A 23695-nucleotide genomic window follows, 5' to 3' on the forward strand; every position below is an offset into this window, starting at 1 on the left:
CTGTTGCATCTGGCAGCGAGAAGCTTGTTGGTGACCTTGAGTAATTTGAATGAGATACTGGACATAAATGTAAGGTTGCAGAGGGTTAAGAATGAGTACAAGGTGAGAGAGTGGAAGATATAACTATAAAATATCTTAAAAAGTATAAACATCTCCAAAAGTTAAGCTTTCAAGTACAGGAGAAAGACAGAAAGAAGGGTAACTAGTGGGGACAATGGGGACAAGGGAAAGTTTTATCTTAAGAAAAGAAAGTAGCATTTAAAATTTGTAGTTGAAGGTATAGGAAAGAAAGGGGAGATATCCAATAAAAAAAAGACCTTGAGGGCAGCCCCAGTGGTGCAGTGGTTTAGCGCCGCCTGCAGCCCAGGGCGTGATCCTGGAGACCCTGGATGGAGTCCCGCGTCAGGGCTCTCTGCATGGAGCCTGCTTCTCCCTCTGCCTGTGTCTCTGCCTCTCTCTCTCTCTCTGTATCTCTACAGATACAGAATAAATGTATGAATAAATAAATAAAATCTTAAAAAAAAAGACCTTGATAAGTTGAAAGATGATGGAATCATTCGTTCTTGGAGATTTCTCTGATAATTTGAGTGAATTCATGAAGGAAATAAGGAAAGGAACCATGTAGATACTAAGGGCAAAGTGTGTAAAACAAAGAAAACAGCAAGTGCAAAGGGCCTGGAGTAGGAACATTCTTCACTGCCAAAGAGATAGCAAGAAGACCAGCAAGTTGGAGCAATGTGAGCAAGAGGATAATGATGGCTGGAGATGAGATCAGAGAGGTGGCGGTAACTATAGTTTAGAAGGCCTCTTTGACCATAGAAAGGGCTTTGGATTACTCTGAGTGAGACAGGAAGCCACTGGAATATTTAGTAGAGATTTAGCTGGGTTTGATTTGGGAGTAAGAACATCTCTTTTATGATGATGATAAGAGGATGAAGAGTTCCTAAGTTAGAGCAAGGAGGTTGCAGTTAATTCCCACTCAATTTCCTCTGAGCTAGGAAGGGAGGTCGACTACTGAGAGAGACTTGTGAAGTGTGAGAGCTGGAATAGAGTGAATGAATAGTGTCAAAATAACACTGAAGTGAAGAATTTCTTGAGTGGCAGAGGCAAGGACCTCTGAAAATCCACCATGAGACAATGGCAAAAGTGGTCAGAATCAACTTCATTAGAACTTATCCTTTAACCAAAGAATTGGAATAGTTCGAGTGTTTTTTAAAGAAAAACAGCTGAATGGAGGTAAAAAATAGCAAGCTTTGGGATTTACCACATTCCTATCACCCTCGCCCCAGCTCCACAGTAACTTTGGAAATTGACAGTGGCATAATCACAGTGAAAACCAGCAACCTAGCAGCTGAGAGAGAGAGAGAGAGAGAGAGAGAGAGAGAGAGCACAGAATGGGAGGTAGCTGCTCTCCTGAAGCCCAATTCACAGGTAAGTGTCACTCTTTGACCTGCCTGATAGCTCCTGGATAAGCTCTATTCTTGGATCTTGTCTTGACTTAATTTGACTCAAGGCTTACTCAATAGGAACAGCCCTATCACCAGGGCATCTGTAGAATACAATAAGTGACAGTTATTTAACATAGCAGCTGCCTAAGGCAGCAATACCCTTTGGGGCTAATAAGAGGTTACCAGAAGGGGCACCTGAGTGGCTCAGTCAGTTAAGCATCCACCTTTGGCTCAGGGCTTGATCCCAGGGTCCTGGGATTGAGTCCCACTGCATTGGCTTCCCCTGTTCAGTGGGGAGTCTGCTTCTCCCTCCTGCTTGTGCTCTCTCTCATACATGCTCTCTCTCTCTAATACATACATTTTTAAAATCTTAAAAAAAAAAGAGATTACCAAAAAATTCAAAAGGAAAAATTGGGAAATGAGATGTTCATAGGGGACTTTGAAAAGCTCTCACATTGCCAGAATTCTAGAAGGACATATTCATGTGCAGGGCTGTGCACATGTTTAGGAAAGACCTGAGGTGACCTAACTCTCACCTCTGGCTGACCTTAAGGCACTGCACAAGCAGGAAGTGAAGGGTAAGGCATAGTTAAAACCTGCATGCTCCAGCATGGATAACATACACCCACACACAAACCCCCTCAGGAAAGGACAGAGACTTATCAGCTCAAGATATTTAAGGAAATCTCCGTTCAATCATTTGCTGCACATTAAGAACAGAGACTTCATTTGCTATGTGCAAGAAGAAATACAGGTTTTCATAGAATTAGTCAAGAAAAGTCATTAAATAAATAAGTAGCAACAACAATAATAAATAGCAACAACAAACCCTGGGGAGAGGATGGGGAATATTATTTCTAGTGTTTCCACATTTTATTATTTTAAATGTCTGGTTTTCAATAACAAAAAAACTACAATATAAAAATATGCTCCTCCCTCCCACACACAGACAAAAGGCAATCAATAGAAACTGTCTCGGACAAAGCCCAGAAATTGGGCTTAACAGACAAAAATATTATTTGTTCTATTTTTATTATTATTTTTTAAAGATTTTATTTATTTATTAATGAGACACACACAGAGAGAGGCAAAGACATAGGCAGAGGGAGAAGCAGGCTCCATGCAGGGAGCCCAACGTGGGACTCAATCCCAGGTCTCCAGGATCAGGCCCTGGGCTGAAGGCAGTGCTAAACTGCTGAGCCACCCGGGCTGCCGCAGACAAAAATTTTAAATAAACTATCATAAATATGTTCAGATAACTAAAGAAAACTACATCTAAAGAACTAAAGTATAAGAACAATATTTCACCAAATAGAGAAGACCACTAAAGAGATAGAAGTTATAAAATTACAAAAAAAAAAAAGAAAAGAAAAGAAATTTGCAGAGTACCACAAAGTACAATAGCAGAAGTGAAAAATTCACAAGATGTCAACAGCAGACTTGAGCTGACAGAAGGAATCAGCCAACTGGAAGGTCAGTTGAGATGATCCAGTCTGAGGAGCCGATAGAAAAAAGAAAAAATAAACAGAGCTTCAGAGTCCCATAAAGTATCATCAAACATACAAACATATGTACAAGAGGGGATTCAGCAGGAATGGGGAAAGAGAAAGGGACAGAAAGAATAATCCAAAATTCCAAATCTGATGAAAAACATCCAAAAAGCTCAATAAACTCTAAGTAGAATTAACTCAGAAATCCGTATCTGGACTTAACACAGTCAGACTGTAAAAAGACAAAGAGAAGATCTTGATTGGATAGCGAAGTAGAAAGACCCTGAGCTCACCTCCTCCCACCACCCAACACACACACAAAGGCTGCAACTATATACAGAGCAATTATCTCTGAGAACAACCTGAAGAGAGCAGAATCCTTCTACCATAGCTAAAGATATAAAGAAAAAGACACATTAAGAAGGGTAGGAAGGACAGAGATGTAATTTGGTTGGGACCCACACCTCCAGCATGACAATCCACAAGTGGGATATTTCAAGCCCCATTGTGACCACCACCTGCTCTGGGGACCACCAGAATGTTCGGCTTTGAAAATCAGTGGGGCTTAACTCTGGGAAAGCCTGAGGACTATAGAAAACTGAGACTCCACTCTTAAAGGACCCATGTACTCACTTGCTTTGGGATGCAGTATGAAGACAGCAGTTTGAAAAGTGCTTGAGCTATATACATGATGGAGATGTAATGACTAATTTTACAGCATATGTCAATGGGGCAGAAATCTGTAGAAACTTTCTCCAGGAATGGAAACACTGGCAGGTACCATTTTTCTTGACTTCATTCTGCCTAGTTGGCCCAATGCTGGCAGGTACTAGTTCTGATACTCTCTATCTACCTTGCTATCATCGTTTCCCCTGCCCTGGAATGCCCCTGCAGATCTGCCAAAGCCCAACCTGCCCACTCCTGTGGGTGCCCTCCCAAAGTGGTTCCTAACACACAGCAGACAGTCTCAGCTGGGATGAGCACCCTCTGAAACCAGCTCTCATCCTGCCACACATAGCAGATAGCCTCATAGCAGATAGCCTCATTTTGCCACTCCAAAATGGCTCTTGCCCTAGAGTAGGGGAGCCAGTCCCAAACACCATTGTACCTGTAACAGTCATAGATGAGCATCACAGCCAGGCAAGCTGGGGGCCAGCCCACACACCAACGTGCCTGCAGTTCTAGAGGCCCATCCACAAAAGGAGGGCACATACAGCCTACACTCAGAGGATATCCCTAGAGGGCTTTGTTGTAGTGACTAGAGGAGATTGTGCTTCTGGGCCCCACAGGGTGACTTCCACATATGGCCACTCACTCAAGACCAGGTGATATATCTGGCCTACTTAACACGTAGAAGCAAATACATAGAGTCAGCCAAATGAGGAGACAGAAGAGTATGTTCCAAGTGAAAGAATAAGACAAAACCTCAGAAAAGAATTAAGTGAGGGCAGCCCAGTTGGCTCAGCGGTAGCACCGCCTTCAGCCTGGAGTGTGGTTCTGGAGTCCAGGGATCGAGTCCCATGTCAGGCTCCCTGCATGGAGCCTGCTTCTCCCTCCGCTTGTGTCTCTGCCACTCTTTCTGTCTCTCATGAATAAATAAATTTAAAAAATTTAAAAAAAAGAATTAAATGAGACAGAGATAAGCAATAAACTTGATAAAGAGTTCAAAGTAATAAAGATGCTTACCAAAACTCAGGAGAAGAGTAGAACATAAAATATAGAACACAGTGAGAACTTCAAACAGAGCTAAAGAATACAATAACTGAAATGAAAAATATGCTATAGGGAATCAAAAGCATATTAGAAAATGCTGAAGAGTGGATCTTTAATCTGGAAGACAGGGTAATGGAAATCAGCCAAGCTCAAAGATGAAAGAAAAAAGAATTTCAAAAAATGAGGATAGTTGGGGTGCCTAGGTGGATCAGTTTGTTGAGCAGCTGGCTCTTGATCTCAGCTCAGGTCATGATCTCAGGTTCATGGGGTTGAACCCTGCATCAGGCTCTGCACTCAGTGGAGAGTCTGCTTCTCTCCTTCTTCTGCTGCCCCTCCCCCTGCTCACTCTTGAGTGTACTCTCACTCTCTCTCAAAAATAATTAATTAATTTTTTTAAAAATGAGGATAGTTTAAAGGACCTCTAGAACAATCAAATAGGCTATCATTCCCATTATAGGAGTCACAGAAGAGAAAGAGAAAAAGAGGCAGAAAACTTATTTGAAGAAATAATAGCTGAAAAACTCCCTGACATGAGAAAGGTTATCCAAGTCCAGGAAGAATGGAGAGCCCCAAATAAGATGAAAACAGAGATCTACACCAAGACACAAATAACTGAAATGTCAAAAATTAAAGAGAGAATCTCAGAAGCCGCAGCATAAAGCAACATCCACAAGACTATCAGTTGATTTTCAGCAGAAAGTTTGTAGGCCCTGTGAAGGGAGTGGCATAATATATTCAAAGTGCTGAAAGGGAACAAAACCCTACAACCAAGAATACTCTTCTTGGCAAGATTATCATTTAGAATTCAAGGAGAGATAGAGTTTCCCCAATATAAAAAGGCAAAGAAGTTCATCACCATTAAACTGAGCTTACTAGAAGTGTTAAAGGGACTTCTTTAACGGAAAGAAAGACCATAACTCTCAAGAAAGAAATCCCCAGACCCAGGTCACTTCATTTAAAAAAAATGCTATAAAATACTAACACCAACTGTACAAATCTATTCCAAAAAAATAGAAAAGGAAGGAACACTTGCCAATTCACTATATTAATTTATTATTACACCTTGATATCAAAACCAGATAAAGTCAATTTAAAAAAAAACACTACAGAGCAGTATCTCTCATGACTATTGACAGAAAAATCTTTAACAAATATTAGTGCATAGAATTCAGTGACATATAAAAATATATGTACACATGACCAAGTGTCATTTATTTTAAGGATGCAAGGTTGATTCATTCTTCACAAATCAATCTATGTAGCACCACATTAATAGGCTTTAGCCTATTAATTAATATTGATGTTTGTCTTGAACTCTTAAGTGTTGTCTGATAACCAGCCCCAGCTCCCTTCCTAGTCCAACGAGGTACTCAGAATCAGAACTGCTCTGATGACTTTGACCCTTTCTATAGATGGAGGCTGGTATTCATATCAGTCTTCAAGTCTGGGCTTCACGAGGTCAGAAATGAAGGGAGAGCTTCCTTGTTGGACTTAGACATGTGTTAGCCATTAGCCACATGGGGTTTTTGAGCATTCGAAATGCGGCTAATCCAAATCAAGATGTTCTGTAAATGTAAAATACTCACTGGATTTTGAAGATTTAGTACTAAAAAAAGAATGGAAACTCAGTAATTTTTATATTGATTGCATGTTGAAATGATAATATTTTGGACATATTGGGTTAAATAAAATCTATTAAAATTGGAAAAAAAATCACAGGATCATATCAACTAATGTAGAAAAAGTATTTGATAAAATTCCACACCTATTCATGATAAAATCTCTCAGAAAAATAAAATGAAAGAGAGGGAACATCCTCCATTTGATAAAGAAAATTACAAAAACTACATTTGACATCATTGTTAATGGTAAAAGACTGCATATTTTTCCTCTAAGATCTAGAACAAGGAAGGATGTCTGCTCTGGTGACTTATCCAACATAGTACTGGCAGTTCTATTCAGTGCAAGAAAAGGAAATAAAAGACATACAAATATAAAAGGAAAAAAATAAAGCCATCTCTACAGATGACATGACTATCTGCATAGAGTATCCCAAGGATTCTATAAAAGAACTAGAACAAAAAGAATTCATAAATGTCACAGGTTATAAGAGAAAGATAAAATATTACGATCATTTATATATCCTAACAATGAACATGTGAACACAAAAATTAAAAATCCAATGCCACTTATAGTCACTTAATATATTAGATAGTTAAGTGTATATTTATCAAAACATGTGCAGTACTGGTATGCCAAAAACCAAACAACACTGATGAAAGAAACAAAAATTTATCTAAAGGTGGAGAAACATACTAGGTTCATGGATTGCAAGACTCAACATAATAAATATGTCAGTTATCCTCAAATTGATATGCAGGTTTAATGCAAATCTTTCCAAAATTCCAGGAAGACTTTTTGTAGCTATAGGCAAAATTATTGCAAAATTTATATGGAAAGTCAAGGAACTTAAATAATTTCTTTTTGGAAAAAAAAAGAATAAAGTATGAGAAATTACTCTATCTGGTTTAAACTTATTTTAGATTTATGGTAATCAAGACTGTATGGCAGTGTTAGAAAGACAGACCCACAGATTCATGGTACAAAATAAAGAATTCAGAAGTAGACCCTTAAAAATATGCTCAACTGATTTTAGGGAAAATTGAAAATTTTCAGTAAAGATAGCCTTTTCAACAATGGTGCTGGAACAATTGGACAATGTGAGCAAAAAAGAAAAGAAAAGACAAGACCTTGACCTAGGTCTTACACCTTACACTGATCAAAATGGATCAGTCTTTAATGTAAAATATGAAACTACATACACTTTAGGGGGAAAAATAGGATAATCTTCAGGTTCTCTGTTGAGTTCTTAGATCTGACACCAAAACCACGACTCTTAAAATGAAACTGGGTAAAGTGGACTTCATTAAAATTAGTAAAGTTTGCTCTATATAAGACCCTGTTAAGAGGATAAAAAAAAGTTACAATTGTGGAAGACAATATTTGCAAGCCATGTATCTAACAAATGACTGGTCTTGAATGTATAAAGAATCCTCAAAATTCAACAGTAAAAAAAAAAAAAAGAAAGAAAAAACCAAAGATATCATCGATAAAATAATTCATAAGCTGAGGTTTATCAAAAACTTCTGCTCTGCAAAAGACACTGTCAAAATAATTATAAGATAAGCCACAGATTGGGAGAAAATATTTTAAAAGATATATCTGGTAATGGGCTGTTATTCAAAATTCATAAGAAACTCTTAAAACTTAAAAATAAGAAATTGAACAACCTGAGTCAAGAAATGGGTAAAAGACCTGAACAGACACCTCACCAAAGAAGATACAAAGATGGTAAATAAGCATATGAAAAGATGCTCCACATCATAAGTCATTGGGGGAATGGCAAAATAAAATAACAATGAGATACCACCATATACCTCTTAGAATGACTAACATTCAAAACAGTGACACAATTAGATGTTGGCTAGGATATGGAGCAACAAGATCATTCATTCACTGCTGATGAAAATGCAAGATGACATAGGCACTTTGAAAGACAGCTGGTAGTTTCTTACAAAAGTAAACTCCTAATATATGATCCAGCAAACATACTCCTTGGTATTTCTTCAAATGAACTGAAAGCTCATGCTTGCACAGAAACCTTCACACAGGTATATATAGTTTTATTCCTAATTGCCAAGACTTGGAAGCAACCAAGATGCCCTTCAATAGGCAAATGAACAAACTGTGGTACACCCAGACAATGGAATGTTATTCAGTGCTAAAAAGAAATGAGCTATCAACCATAAAAAGACATGGAGGAAACTTAAATGCATATTACTAAATGAAAGAAGCCAACCTGAAAAGGCTATATACTGCATGATCCCAACTATATGATCTTCTGGAAAAGGCAAAACTATGGGGACAGTAAGAAAAAATCCATAGTGAGCAGGGAGGGAAGGCTGAATAGCAGAAGCACAGAGGACTTTAACAACAGTGAAACTACTTTGTATGATACTGTAATGTGGATACATGTCATTATACATACATTTGTCAAAAGTCAGAGTATATACCAGGTCCAAATCGTGGAGTTTTGTTCTCTATGGACTTTGGGTAATTATGATGCATCAGTGTAGGTTCACTCATTGTAACAAATGTACCACTCTTCCAGGAGATGTTGATACCGGGGGAGGTTATGTGTGTAGCATCAGGGAGGATATATGAACTTTCTGCTTGATTTTACCTAATTGAAATCATTAGGTGATTGAATCATTTGATGATTGAATCAATCATCACTGATTGAACCTAAAACTCCTCTAAAAAATAAAATCTATCAAAAAAGTAAAAATAAAAAACGTAAGACCCAAACAATCCAAATATTAAATGGGCAATTGATATGAAGTGATATTTCACCAAAGAGGACATACAGAAGACAAATAGGCAGATGAAAAAATCTGCATCATTAGCCATCATGGAAGTACAGATGAAAACCACAAAGAGATATCACCAGTATGACTAAAATAAAAAATAGTGACAATATCAAACACTGGTGAGGATACAGAGAAAATAGATTTCCCATATATTGCTGATGGGAATGTAAAACGGTACAATCACTCTGGAAGACAGTTTGGCAGTTTACAAAATAAACGTGCATCTACCATACAAACAAGCAATTGCATTCAGAGTCACTTATCTGAAAAATGCAGTCTGTAGTTTTGAAGTTGTTATCATCTAAGAAAATCGTGTAAAGGATAACTCAAAATTTTTCTATTTCCTAAGAATGCATGTGAATCTACATTTATGTCAAAAATTAAAAGACTGTATAAGCAATAAAACTATTGATGGGCTTATAATACATAAAAATGTAATCTGTATGACAAAAAAAAGCATGAAGGAGGGAAGAGACAGAAGTATATTAGCTGATGCTATATATGCACTAGATAGTTTTAAATTGAGATGTTAATTGTCATCCCTAGGACAACCAAAAAGAATATAGGTGGAAGAGTCCACTAAATGAAATACAAGGAAATTAAAATGGTGTTCTGAAAACTATTTATTTCAAATGAAGGAGGGCACTACTAGAGAAATAGAGAAATAGAAGTGACATAAGAATTTGAAAGAAAAATAGCAAAATGGCAGATATAAATCCTACCTTGGCCAACATGCTAAATATTCCTGCCATAGTGACTGGTTTTAGTGATGAATACAAGACCCAGGTTGAACAAATATGGAAGTTAATATAGTCAATGACTGACAAGTACACTTTCCCACTGGCAAAGACAAAGGATGACTTGGCTAATGCTGGCCTTCATCTGGTAAGCACAAATAGAGCCAATTTAGGGATGTGCCTTGCTGACATAAGAAAATGGATAATGGGGAAAACTGAACTGATTCGTGGCTGACATTGTTGAGCTGCCAAGGCTCCCAGTATTAAAACATAAGTTACCTCTGGGTAGATAAACTAGGCAAATTTGGCCTGCAGGAGCATGGCTGTGCTATCAGATGCTCTTTCATGCACCCCTTTCTACAAATAGATCCAGTTCCATGCCTGAGAATATGGGTGGGTAAACTGAATTTGGTTCCCACTTGGCTCTGTGCCCAGGCTCCTTTGAGCTATGCACAATCTACACAACTATATACTGGACATTTGAGCCTTGCCTGAAACATGCTCATTTTCTGGAGTTTTGTTTTGTTTTAAATATAGAGTTGACACATACGATGTTACATTCGTTTCATGAACTAATATATCTTCTTTGTTGATTAACCCAAGTTGAGTAAGTCTCTTCTATTACTTGCCATCAAAAGTAACACAATTTATCATAAAATGGGATGTTACAAAGAATAGATTCTAAAATGTGGAATAGACTGAGCTGAGAGGGTAGGCTGGAAGGTAATGAGGATGATTCTAACTATCCCAAATAGGGAAGGTGGCAGCTTTTGTAGGTTAGAACTGGTTAAAATAATTCCTATTGTACTTTGGGACTCTGAACACATTTCTACCAAGGCTATAGCAGTAAGACATCTGGTTAAAAATAAATCAGGATTTTGGAGATTTTGAAAATATATTCCAGCCTTGAGTTAGGTCTTGTGTGAGTGATACAAGCTGAGGCTGCAGGAAGCCTTTCTGAAAATAGAGAGGAAATATAAAATAATAGTTGCTGTCTTACCCAACCTCTGCTGAATTGATTAATTGGTCAATTAATATGTTCCATTCTTCTGTAAAACATCCTGACTGAAGCCTGTAGTCCTCAGAACATTTGTGGCTATGAGTGCTAGCCTTAACCCACTAAACATACTTGTCTTACCAATTTAGTTTTATGGCTACCTACTTTGTCTCTTTTCCTGAACTTATTTATGCCAGTTACACTTATTGTAATTCTGTACTTAATTTCATTAAGTGTTATAGAATTACAGAAACCAATGAATTATAAATAGGACAATAGAGGGGTTTTTTTCCTATGAAAACTAAATTAATGCTTTGGAATGACTTGATAAAAGTCCATTGCTTAAAATTTGCTCTCAAACTATAAAAATTGGAGGAAATTATAAAATTTAAAAAGATTTTTCTTCTATGTACTTTTTACAAGGTTCTTGTGGAATTCTCACTCTACTTAAAAAGGAAAGTGTAAATCTTCAATGCCTCAATGCATTATGAATTAAGGTTTATATGAGAAAAACCCACACTTGAAGAAAAGACCTTGGCCTCACACCAAAGAATTAGTGAATGGATGAGTGAAAATAAGGTGTTTAAAATATTTATTATCTTTTTATATTTCCTTTTGAATTTAAATTGACCAATAAGCAGTCCTACCATGATGGTTAAGAGGCTTCTTCTGTCTGGCTTTGCTAAGAGATAATAAACTATGAAAGTGGCTACCCATAGTATCTGGTGGCCTGATAATCTGAAGCTTTTGAAAGCTGGAAAAGCTTAATTGTCCTTCACAAGCTGAGTTGGTGCCAGAGAAAACAGGAAGACGGGAATTTCCTACAAAAGCAAATAAGCTTAGTCCTGAACATCCCCACCCTCTGTATACATTTCAAACACCTTAGGTTATCAGGTGAATGGGAGAAAAAAACCAAAATTTTTAAGGAAATTGTATTTCAAAAAAAACCCAAGCCTGGTTAATAAATGATGACCTTAAAATCTGGTGTTGAGGGAAGAGATCACTCTCTCCTTGTGGGCATGCTGCTGGTGGTCATACTACAACCATGAGGCCAACAATGAGGAAGGCAGGGTACTGGAGGGCATCACTGGGCTGTAGATAATTACCCTGATTCTTCTTTTTTAATTGTATAAGCCAACAGAATTCCATTACAGTTTGGTTTTATGTTTTGTTTCCAAACAAACACAAGAGCAGCCTTTTGGTCCAGGAAATAGGGAGAAACAATGTCTAAAAGTGGATTAAAAAAAATAAATAAAATAAGTGGATTAAAAAACTCAATTAGATAAAGTACATTTCTTCTTTAGAGGAATTTTGAGAAATGCAAATTGTTTCTTTGTTTTCTTAGGTGTTTTTTTTCCCCCAGACAGTGACATTTCCAGAGATTTTTTTTTTTTTCCAGAGATGTTTTAATGCCCCATTGATCTCTTAGTGCTCCTCAAAGGTTGGTGCCATGGTGCACCAACCATGGTGCAATTTAATTGTTCAAGTTTTTATTTTGATGCACAGTATGAGAAACAAACTTTTAAATCATCTGAATCTTATGGAAAATGAAACAGCAAATAAATTAGACCCATGTTAAAATAGAAGGTCAGTTATATGTCCAAACTTAAGGATATAAGAGCCACAGATAAACTTCGATTCCACAGTCTTCTTTGAGAGGTCGAAGTCTTTCAAACACAACTTTGCTATGAACTAACTGGTCCAGAGCTCAACAGCACATGGGAATGTTTAACAGGGGTGGTGATCAGGGACACGTTTCCTTGGTGCTGCTTTGATAATGTTGTCCACACGCAGAATCACCTCTGCTGCTTCAGCTGCACTCAAAAGAACTTGCTGCTTCACTTGGAAACTTTCTGTTATACCCAGTACTGCCATATCTCCGATGGTACCTTCCTTCATATCCAGGCCAGCAGTTCTGTTGCCTTCACTGTGGGCAGCTCGCAGCTGGGCCACCAGGTCTGCACTGTCGTAGCCTGCGTTATCAGCTATGATAGTTGGTAGCATTCTCAGTGCTTTAGCATAAGACTCCATCGCAACAGCTTCTTTGCCTGGTGTTCTACTGGCAAGCTGTGTCACAGCATGAGCCATCAGCATCTCAGAACAGCCTCCTCCATACACTGTTCTAGAATCCTTCACAGTTTGGGCAAGAACACAAAGAGCATCATGCAAAGATCTTTCTGCTTCATCTAAAATCTGTTGAGTGGCCCCACGCAGAACAATGGTACAAGCTTCACCAAGGGCTACCCCAGAAAAGTGGATAAGTTTATCTTCTCCAATCATGACCTAGTCCCAGCTGGACTTCCACTTAACCTGCCTCTGATGTTGTTATAAAGTGTGCTCTATCCAAAGGGCAGTGGATGAATTACAGCAGGACACCCAGACTACAAGCCAAATGGGCCCTTTAAAAATGTATATGGCCAAACTGAAATATTACTTTAAGTAATGCAGCAGAGAAACACTGTCAAGACACAAGGAACAATCAGGGGTGAATCTACTTGCATTGAGCAAAGGGACCGTGCAGCAGAAGAGTTCCGTGATCACAATGGTGTATGCAGGTCCCTCCTAGTGTGGAGTTCTCACCTGAACGTGAGGAAGAAAGAGTGTGCATCTGCCAATGTATACAATGTTTGTGTTGGTCCCGAACTCATCTGCACTGAGATCCATTCCTCATTCTTCCTCTGCTCTGCAGGAAGGATGAGCCCTGCAGACCTGTCCCTAGGTTGGGAATTGCCAGTGAGGACCATAGTAGGAGACAGAGGAAAGAGGGAGAAGCCAGGGTATTTCTACTGCTCCCTATCTGTCCCTGGCAACATCTGATCCAACAGTCGAGACACTTCCAGCCTTTACCCTTTGCCTCCTCAGTCTGGTCCAGGGTGGCCTCTTGGTAGTGTCAATCTATAGGTTGTGTCCCAGTCTGAAGATGGGCACTTCAGGTCTGCCTTCCCCTGGGTAACCAGTTTCCTGCATCAGGCTCACTGTTTTAAATTCTCAAGTGATTTCCTTCCCTGAGAAGACTGAGATAATATAATATGGAACTCACAGCCTTAGGACAAAGCTTCAGAAAGGTAAGCCCAAAATATACTGTCCTATTGCTCTTCCATAGCTGAAGGGTTTTAGTCTATTTGTTTCATGTTTAATAAGTGCTAGTGTTATTTCTTCCCTTTCCATTCTCAACATTTCTTCTATTTATGACTTAAAGTTACACTTGAACTTATAAATAGACTTTCTTGTTTTCTAGTTATTACATCTTGGCATAATACTTTCCAAACACCATTTTATTATGTTCCACACTTAAAAAGCCACCTGGATATTCTCCCTTTCTAGTCTTTTTGTTAAACTATCTTTAAGTCCCCTTGCATGTTTTTGTAATGTGTAACGCAGACTGTGTTACGATAGAAAAGTTTCAAAAGACTTGTGCAGCTGGGAACTTTTTGATGATTTCATTTTATAAGTCCTTTGGAATGAATGTGGGCATTAAGAGGCACAATGAATACAATATCAGTTTAACAAGATTTGAGTGGCCTTATTTTTACAGAGAAGTTAACATTTCTAGACATTGTGATTCCACCAGTGGCTTTCTCCATAATGTTTTAAAAATGGAATTTAGCAGACATATAAAATGGAAAAAAATAGAAGAGCTGTCATAAATCTTTTTTACTAAAGTGTTTTGTGATTGCTTCAGAAAGAAACAAGATGAGAAAGTCCAGGTGCTATTTGTTAAAGTATAAAGTTGATGTTTCAGCCTTATACTATCAATCTCAAAGGGATATAATGAAAGAAACTAAAGAACACGGGTCACATGTTTGATGGTAACTCACCAAAGAAATCAGGTCCATCTGGCTTTTCCACAAGACACAGGAATATATGAAGCCAAAGCAATGAGAAGTGCACAGCATGGCAGGATTCACCAGAACCTCCCTCTGTGGCAGGTCCTAATCTGCCCCCATCCTGGACACAGTACTGCCCCATGAGGGTCATAACAGGGGAACCAGAGGGCAGACTGTGGTGGTGGATCTGCTTACTTTTATGACAACCTGCTATGGCAATCACGTCAGCCACTCGTACCACTAATGGCATCCCCTGAGAAGAGATCACTTGGCCACCTCACTTGGGCTGGGAAGGTTAAAGAGATCTCTCAAGTACTGCTTCACTTTCTGCATTCTATAAGCTGATAAACACCATGAGACTTCATTGTTGAATTGTGCCTTTGGATCGACTCTACTTCTCCACAGACAATTTTTCTTTTTAGGGTCTTTGGTTTATTAGACAACTTGCACTTCAGCCTCTGAAAACTATTTAAAGATTGTTTAATATCCTGACTTTTTAAGAGACAATATACTTTTAGAGCTTTTACGTATCACTCTATATGATCTTTCTCACTCTTTTAAAAATATATGTAATAGTCCCTCACATGGATACAGTATGTTTGTTTAAACCAGTGTCATATTGAAAAAGAAAGACTATAACACTTTCTCCCCAAGGTGTTGTTTTCCCAAAATGCAGCTTTATTTACTGAATTTCATGCCTTACTGAACTTTCTATGTACTGACTTAAGTACAGAGCTAAGTTAATTAAATACTTTTGCAAAGAAAACTATAGAATTTATTAGATACTTTGCTTGTAAACTGCCAAGTAATACATGAATCAGGTTAAATATCTGAATTGTAAATAGTACTAGAAGTTGCCTCTAATAAATATTTAGCATAGATGATGAAGAGATTTTCTAAAAGAAAACTCTAATTGCCTTCATGATATATAAATAACTATGGGTTGTTCTACACACAAAACTTCATGCAACTTACACATTAAGTTATAAACTTCAGGGTCAGTTATAGAAGTTAATTTTCTAGTTTTACTAAGAATAGGATATATTTTAAAACAAGACTCATCTGGAAAGCTAGAGATTTCACCTAGAGGTAGACTACAAGGTAAGGCCCTCCTGTACTCTCTTTCAATGCTAGTGTATCTCTGGTCCTCTAGGATGCTGGGAGAAAAGTACATCCATGGAGCTCCCTCTAACCTTGGTATGCTGGTATTATTCCAGGGGCCCAAGTTTCTACTTTGGATTTAACCTTATTTCTGGAGAGATGCTCCTGAATTCTTCTTCTGTTTGCTGTATTGGCTTCCATTTTGATCTTGCTGTCTTCTGGCCCTGGCTGATACCCTGTAATCCAAATTCAGACAATGCCTGAGTTTGACTGATAATTTGGGCAGGTAACGTCGACTGGGCTTAGGTTCCAAATAACCTGATTACAGCAATTTAGTAGGAAGAAGTAGCATCACTTATAACATACCAGCTAAATATGGTTTTACTTTACTGACAAAGTCTCAGGTTTATAGTTCTTATCAATCAGTAACTTGAGAAACTAACTATTTGTAGTCATTTATTCTTTCAGGTCATTTACATAAATATTATCATCTCCTCCCACCCCTCTGTTTTATTTAACTCATTTTGAATAGCTGAATATGAGTTTTAAAAATATAAACTTTTGTCACCTTAAATTATATGTTGTAGAAATATTAGAAAGAATATTCGATATTATTTAAATGCCAAAGAATGTTTAAGCTGATTTAGTCAGATATTCAGTGAAATACAAAATTGCTAAGATTTTGCTGTCATCCCTTTAACTTTTGGATCAATCTTGAATCAGATGAATTTATATGTTTGTTTGGCATGTTTATTAACAAGTTCTTTGGGAAAATTCTGAGAAATATAGTTTCTAAATCATGCTGATTCTTAACTCTGAGGTTTAACCAATTTTATTTCTCAAAGTATAGGCTTGATTTTTAAGACAATTTACACATTCCTCCTCTAAATGCTTATTTAACTTGAATTTGTGAAGTCCTGGATGTTCCTGGCTTTAAAAGCAATATGCAATAAAATGCAATATAAATGCTATGAAATCAAAGCAGCTCAAAAAATTGTTGATAAATCATTTTCTGTGATATGTATTCTACCACTAAGGAAAACATCCCTGTGAGATAATAAAAATGTTTATAATTTTTCAGTTTATTTCAATTTATGCAGTCAACCAATTAATCTCACATTATAAAGAAAGACCTATTAAAAAAAAAGCACTGGCAGCTATAGTTAGTGTTTTATAATTATCACAAAATGGCTTTCTGAATAACTTCACAAAAAAATTCATAGCCCAAAAGAATTGACTGAGGAAGCCAAGCATGAATTTTATAAGAAACAGAGATTATAATAGTTATTTGAAATAACAGACATTTTCTGAAATAGTAAAACATAGATTAGTAAAACTTTCAAATTCCAACAATGCTAAAGTCTCCCTCCAACAATAATTGTTAAATGCAAATATAACTGCTCCAGATAAATGATGGAGATGAAACTATCTGGTGAAAATTGATTACATGCTAAACATATGAAATTTAAAAAATTGGAGTCTCTAAAAATAAATATCACTCTAGGAAAGTATTAGAAATCTGACTAGGAAGAGTTCTCTAATTATGACTATTAGTACATGAATCTCCAACACTTTAAAAAAATGATTGAAGAAACAATATTTAATTTTCTCAATAATAAAACATGCAATTATTCCTCACTGGTAGCCTCTTTTGTTTCAATGTGAACAGCCACAAATTGCAAGTAAAGCACTCATTTTAAGTAATGACTAGAAACAGGAAATGAAAAAATACATATTCTAGAAGTAGTCAAAAAGAACACTATCATAATTGCTATCAGAATAGCAAGAATTGATAGAACTATTATAATGTTCACTGTTTAGAATAATTATACAATTCATATCTTTGCCCCAAGAACAAGATTTATTATGAAAACATTTTGATTCTAATTTCTACTACTTCATATTTATATTTTAAAAGCTATTTCTGAATCAAATATTTAAAAGAAAGACATTAAAATTCGTAACATTCAAAAAATCATCTAGGAAAATGACCCCCAAAATTATGAAAATGGTTACGTTAGACAAACAGCAATTACACAGAAGAGAAAAGAAAATGGCTAAGAGAAGTAAACAAATACATTCAGCTTCATTAATTTAAGATATTGGATTAAATAATATTCTCATCAGATCAGCAAAATAAAGCTTGGTAATATCCAGTGTTGTCAAGGACGTAGGTATATGTTGGTAGGCTATAAATTGACAGAATCTTCAGAAAGTCATGTGTAGTATGTATAAACATTTTTTTAAGTGCACATTCTCTTTGCCATAGCAGTCCCACTTTTGTGTGTGTGTATGTGTGTGTGTGTATACACATACTCTCTCCCACAAGCAATATATATATATTCACCTCCTCTCACAAGCAAACAAAACAAAGCAACAAGTACATGTAGTAACTCACTCTGAAAACAACCTGAAGATTGACAGATCTTCCACAGCTAAAGATACAAAGAGAAGGCTACATCAATAAGAGTAAGAGGGACTGAGATGTGTCTGGAACCAAACCCCAATAAAGGCACTCACAACCAGAGGGGATGTTACAGGTGTGGAGGAGCAAGGGGGTCCAGCCCTAGGGACCTGCCCTATAATATCTAACCTTGAAAATCAGCGGGGATTCACTGTGAGAGATGGCAGGGCTATAGGAAACTGAGTCTCTACTCTTAAAGGGCCAGTCTCAGACTCAGCATAGAGGCAGCAATTTGAAAAGCACCTGGATTATACATAAAGGAAATTTGTTGAATAATTTTAGTACATGTGCCAGAGGGGCAGGGATCTGCAGTTTTCTCTGGGAACAGAAGAGTGAGCAGGTGCCATTGTTCTCATGCTCCTTCAGCCTACCTGGCAGGAAGTTGGTGAGAGTCAGCTCTGATACTCTCTATCTACCTTGTTCACGCCACTTGTCTTACTTTGGTGTTCGTTCCCCTGTGAGCCCACAAGCCCTGGCCACCAGTGTGCCTGCAGTAGCCATGGTTGGTCATAGCTGAAATGAGGCTGAGGGACAGCCCTTCCCACTAGCATACCTGCAGCCATTGTGGCACAGCCATAGCAGGAGGGCACATGCAGCCCACAGAGAGAACACCTGTGGAGCACCTGGTTCTGGTGACCAGGGAGACTATTCTACTGGGACCAAAGGATGCCTTCTACATAAGGCCATTATTGGAGGAGACATAGCTGACCTACTTAATACACAGAAATAGATACAGAGAGTCAGACAAAATGGAGAGACAAAGGAATAAGTTCCGAATGAAAGAACAAGAAAAAACTCAGAAAAAGAGCTAAATGGAATGGAGATAAGTAATTTACCTGATAGAGAGTTCAAAGTAATGGTCATAATGGTACCAGATTGACCGAGGAGTGGAAGAACTCAGTGAGAACTTCAACAAAGAGATATAAAATACAAAACAAACAAGCAAGCAAAAAAACACCAGTCCCCGCCCCCTACAAAACATAACACAAAAAAACCCCAGTGAGCTTAAGGATATAGTAACTAAAAAATACACCACAAGGAATCAAGAGCAGATTAGAGGATGCAGAAGAGCAGATCAGTAATCTGGAAGATAGGTGGTGGAAATTATACAAGCTGAACAGTTAAAAAGAAAAAAAGAATTTAAAAAATGGGATCTCTAGGACAGTAATCAAACATAACTACATTTGCATTATAAGAGTCCTAGAGGAGTAGAAAGAAAGGGGCAAAAAACTTATTTGAAGAAATAATAGCTAAAACTTTGTCTAAATCTGGGGAAGGAAACAGACATCCAGGGTGCACAGAGAATCCTAAACAAGATAAACCCAAGGAGGTCCACACCAAGACACATAATAATTAAAATGGCAATAATTAAAGAAGTAATCTTAAAGGCAGCAAGAGAAAAGCAAACAGTTATGTACATGGGAAGTCCCATAAGGCTATCAGCTAATTTTCAGCAGAAAGTTTGCAGGCCAGAGGGAATTAAAGGGAAAAAACCCTGCAGCCAGGAATACTCTACCTGGCATTATTATCATTCAGAATTGAAGGAAAGATAGAGTTCCCCAGACAAACATGTTAAATGTGAACACTAAAGTAGCCTTACAAGAAATGTTATAGGAGCTTCTCTAAGTGAGAAAGAAAAGGCCATAACTAGAGAAAAATTATGAAAGGGAAAATTTACACTGGTAAAGCAAACATACAGTAAGGTCACTTTTAAAGCTAGTATGAACGTTAAAAGTAGTACAATCAATTACAAACAAAGAAACTTCAAGGGATACAGAAAATAAAAACATTTAAAATATGACATCATCTACATAAAACATGGAAGATGAAGTAAAATTTGGTGCTTTTAGACTGTATTCAAACTTTATGGGATCCCTGGGTGGCTCAGTGGTTTGGCACCTGCCTTTGGCCTGGGGCGTGGTTCTGGAGTCCTGGGATCAAGTCCCACATCGGGTTCCCTGCATGGAGCCTGCTTCGCCCTCTGCCTGTGTCTCTGCCTTTCTCTCTCTCTCTCTCTCATGAATAAATAAATAAAATCTTAAAAAAAAACTTTAGAGACCTTCAATTTAACACAGACTGCTATAAATATAGGAAGTTACACATGAACTTCACACCAAAAACATGTAATAGATATAAAATAAAGAAAAAGAAATCCACACATAACAATAAAGTCATTAAATCACAACAGAAGAGAAAAAGAGAAGAAAGTAACAAAGGAGAATTACAAAAAAAAACTAGAAAACAATGAACAAATAATACATAATAAGTGCATACTTATCAGTAATTACTTTAAATATTAATGGACTAAATACTCCAATTAAAAGACACAGCATGACTAAAAAGTTAAAAAAAAACACACCCAAGACTCATCTATATTCTGCCTACAAGAGACTCATTTCAGACCTAAAGACAAATGCAGACTGAACGTTAAGGGATGGAAAAAGATATTTCATACAAATGGCAGTAAAAAAAAAAAAAGAAAAGAAAGCTGGGTTAGCAATACTAATATCAGATAAAATGAACTTTAAAGCAAAAACTGTAACAAAAGACAAAGAAGGGCATTACAGAATGATAGAAGGATCAATCCTACAAGAGGCTATAACAAATGCACTCAAAATAGGATTATCTATATAAATAAAGCAAATATTAATAGACATAACAGGAGAAATTGACACTAATACAATAATAGTAGGGAGTTTTAACACCCACTTACATCAATGGATATATCATACAGAGAGAAAATTCATAAAGAAAAAGGGGCTTTGAATGACACATTAGGCCAGATGAACTTAACAGATATATATATAGAATATTCCACACAAGACCAGTAGAATACAGATTTTTCTCAAGTGCACATGGAACATTCTCCAGAACAGATCACATTAGGCTGCAAAACAAGTCTGAAATTTAAGAAGGCTGAAATCATATCAAGCATCTTTTTCAACCCCAATGGCATTAAACTAGAAATTAATTACAAGAAAAAACTAGAAAAAACAAACACATGAAAGCTAAACAACATGTCACTAAACAACCAATAGTCAATGAAAAAAATCAAAGAAAAAAATTTAAAAATACATGGAGAGGAATGAATGTGGAAACACAACAGTGTTTGCTGTATCCCAAAAATATCCCAATATTTTTGGGATACAGCAAAAGCAGTTCTAAGATGAAAGTTTAGAGTAACACAGGCCTATGTCAGGAAAAATCTCAAATAAACAAACAAACCTTATATCTAAAGGAACTAGAAAAAGGAAAACAAAAAGCCCAAAGTTAGTAGAAGAAAGGAAATAATAAAAATTGGATTAGGAATAAATGAAATAGAGACTTAAACACAAAAGAAAAGATGAAGATAAGAGCTGGTTCTTAGGAAAGATAAACAAAATTGATAAACCCTAAGCTAGATTCAACAAGAAAAAAGAGAACTCAAACAAATAAAATCAGAAATAAAAGGGGAGAAGTTAATGCTGACACCACAGAAATACAAAAGATTACAAGAAACTACCACAAAAAACTACACGCTGAAATACTGGACAATCTAGAATAAAATGATAAATTCCCAGAAGCATGCAACTGTCCAAGCCTGAATTAGGAAAAAGTGGAGAATGTGACAGACTGATTTCTAGTAACAAAAATGAACTGGTAATCAAAAAACTTTTCACAAAAGTCCAGGACTAAATGGCTTCACAGGTGAATTCTACCATACATTTAAACAAGAGTTAATACCTATTTGTCTCAAACTACTGCAAAAAAAATTGGGAGGAAAGAATACTTCCAAATTCATTCTACAAGGCCAGCATTACCAAAACCAGATGAAGACACTATCACACACAAAAAATTACAGACCAATATCCCTGATGAACACAGACAGAAAAATCCTCAACAAAATACTAGTAAACTGTATTTAAAAATACATTAAAAGAAAAAAAAATACATTAAAAGGATCATTTACCACAATGAAGTGGTATTTATTCCAGAGATGCCAAGATGGTTCAAATTATCCACAGATCAATCATTGTGGCAGACCACATTAACAAAATGAAGATAAAAATCATATGCAGAAATAGCATCTGACAAAATTCAACATCCATTCATCATAAAAACTCTCAACAAAGTAGGTAAAGAAAAATTATACCTCAACATAATAAAAACCACATATGATAAACCTGAGATAACATTATACTCAATGGTGAAAAACTGAGAGCTTTCCACCAAAGATCAGGAACAAGACAAGGATGCCCATTTTCCTCCACTTTTATTCAATATAGTACTGGAAGTCCTAGCCACAGCAATTGGACAAGAAAAAGAAAGAAAAGCCATCTGAACAGGTAAGGAAAGTAAAACTCTCACTATTTGCAGATGACATGATACCATACACAGAAAACCCTAAAGACTAATTGAAAAAAAAAAAAAACTATTAGAATACATGAATTCAGCAAAGTTCAAGATAAAAAATTAATATTCAGAAATCTGTTGTTTTTCTACATACTAATAATAAACTATCAGAAAGAAAAACTATGAAAATAATACCATTTACAATTGCATCCAAAATAAAATAGGAATAAATTTAAACAAGGAGGTAAAAGACATGTACTCTGAAAACTATGAGACACTGATAAAAAAAATTAAAGACAACAAAAATAAATGAAAGAATACATCACACTCATGGATTAAAAGAATTAACACTGTTAAAATGTCCATACTACTGGGGTGCCTAGGTGGCTTAGTTGGTTAGGAGTCTGACTCTTGATCTCAGCTCGGGTCTTGATCTCAGGATCATGAGTTCAAGTCCTGAATTGGGCTCCACACTGGGCATGGAACCTACTTAATCTACAGACTCAATACAACCCCTATCATACTGACAGTAGCATTTTTCACAGAACTAGAACAAGTAACTCTAAGATTTGTATGCAACCACAAAGACCTCAAATGCCTAAAGCACTCTTAAGAAAGAGGAACAAAGATGGCTGTAGCACAATCCCAGATTTGAAACTATATTGCAAAGCTATAGTATTGAAGACATTATGGTACTGGCACCAAAACAGACACATAGTTCCAAGGAACAACATAGCCCCAGAATAAATTCACACTTACATGATCAGTTAATTGACAAGGAAGGAGAGAAAAATATACAACAGGGAAAGACGATCTCTTCAATAATTGGCTCTGGGAAAACTGGAGAGTTACATGTAGAAAAATGAAACTAACCTATTTTCTTACATCATTCATAAAAATAAATTTAAAATGGCCTAGAGACCTAAATGAAAGGCCTAAAACCATAAAACTCCTAAAAGAAAACACAAGCAGTAAAAAATGTCCATCTTGGACATTGGCCTTAGCAATATTTTTACTGCTAAGCAAGAGACACAAAAGTAAAAATAAACCTTTGGGACTATGTCAAAATAAAAAGACTGCACAGTGAAGGAAACTATTAACAAAATAAAAAGCAATCTACTGAATGGGAGAAGATATTTGCAAATGACATAGACAA

General features: G+C 36.7%; 1 long non-coding RNA gene across 4 annotated transcripts in view; it reads right to left on the reverse strand.

Moving 5' to 3' along the window:
* Positions 1-23695, reverse strand: part of LOC111091400 — a 99885-nt gene that overhangs the window by 61895 nt on the left and 14295 nt on the right. For all 4 annotated transcript variants that reach the window (XR_005355254.1, XR_005355252.1, XR_005355255.1 and 1 more), the window contains exon 2: positions 15888-15979. This is a non-coding gene — a long non-coding RNA (uncharacterized LOC111091400). The remainder of the gene's footprint in view (positions 1-15887; positions 15980-23695) is intronic.

Source organism: Canis lupus, chromosome 2 (assembly GCF_011100685.1).
Source record: "Canis lupus familiaris isolate Mischka breed German Shepherd chromosome 2, alternate assembly UU_Cfam_GSD_1.0, whole genome shotgun sequence".
Lineage (NCBI taxonomy): Eukaryota > Metazoa > Chordata > Mammalia > Carnivora > Canidae > Canis > Canis lupus.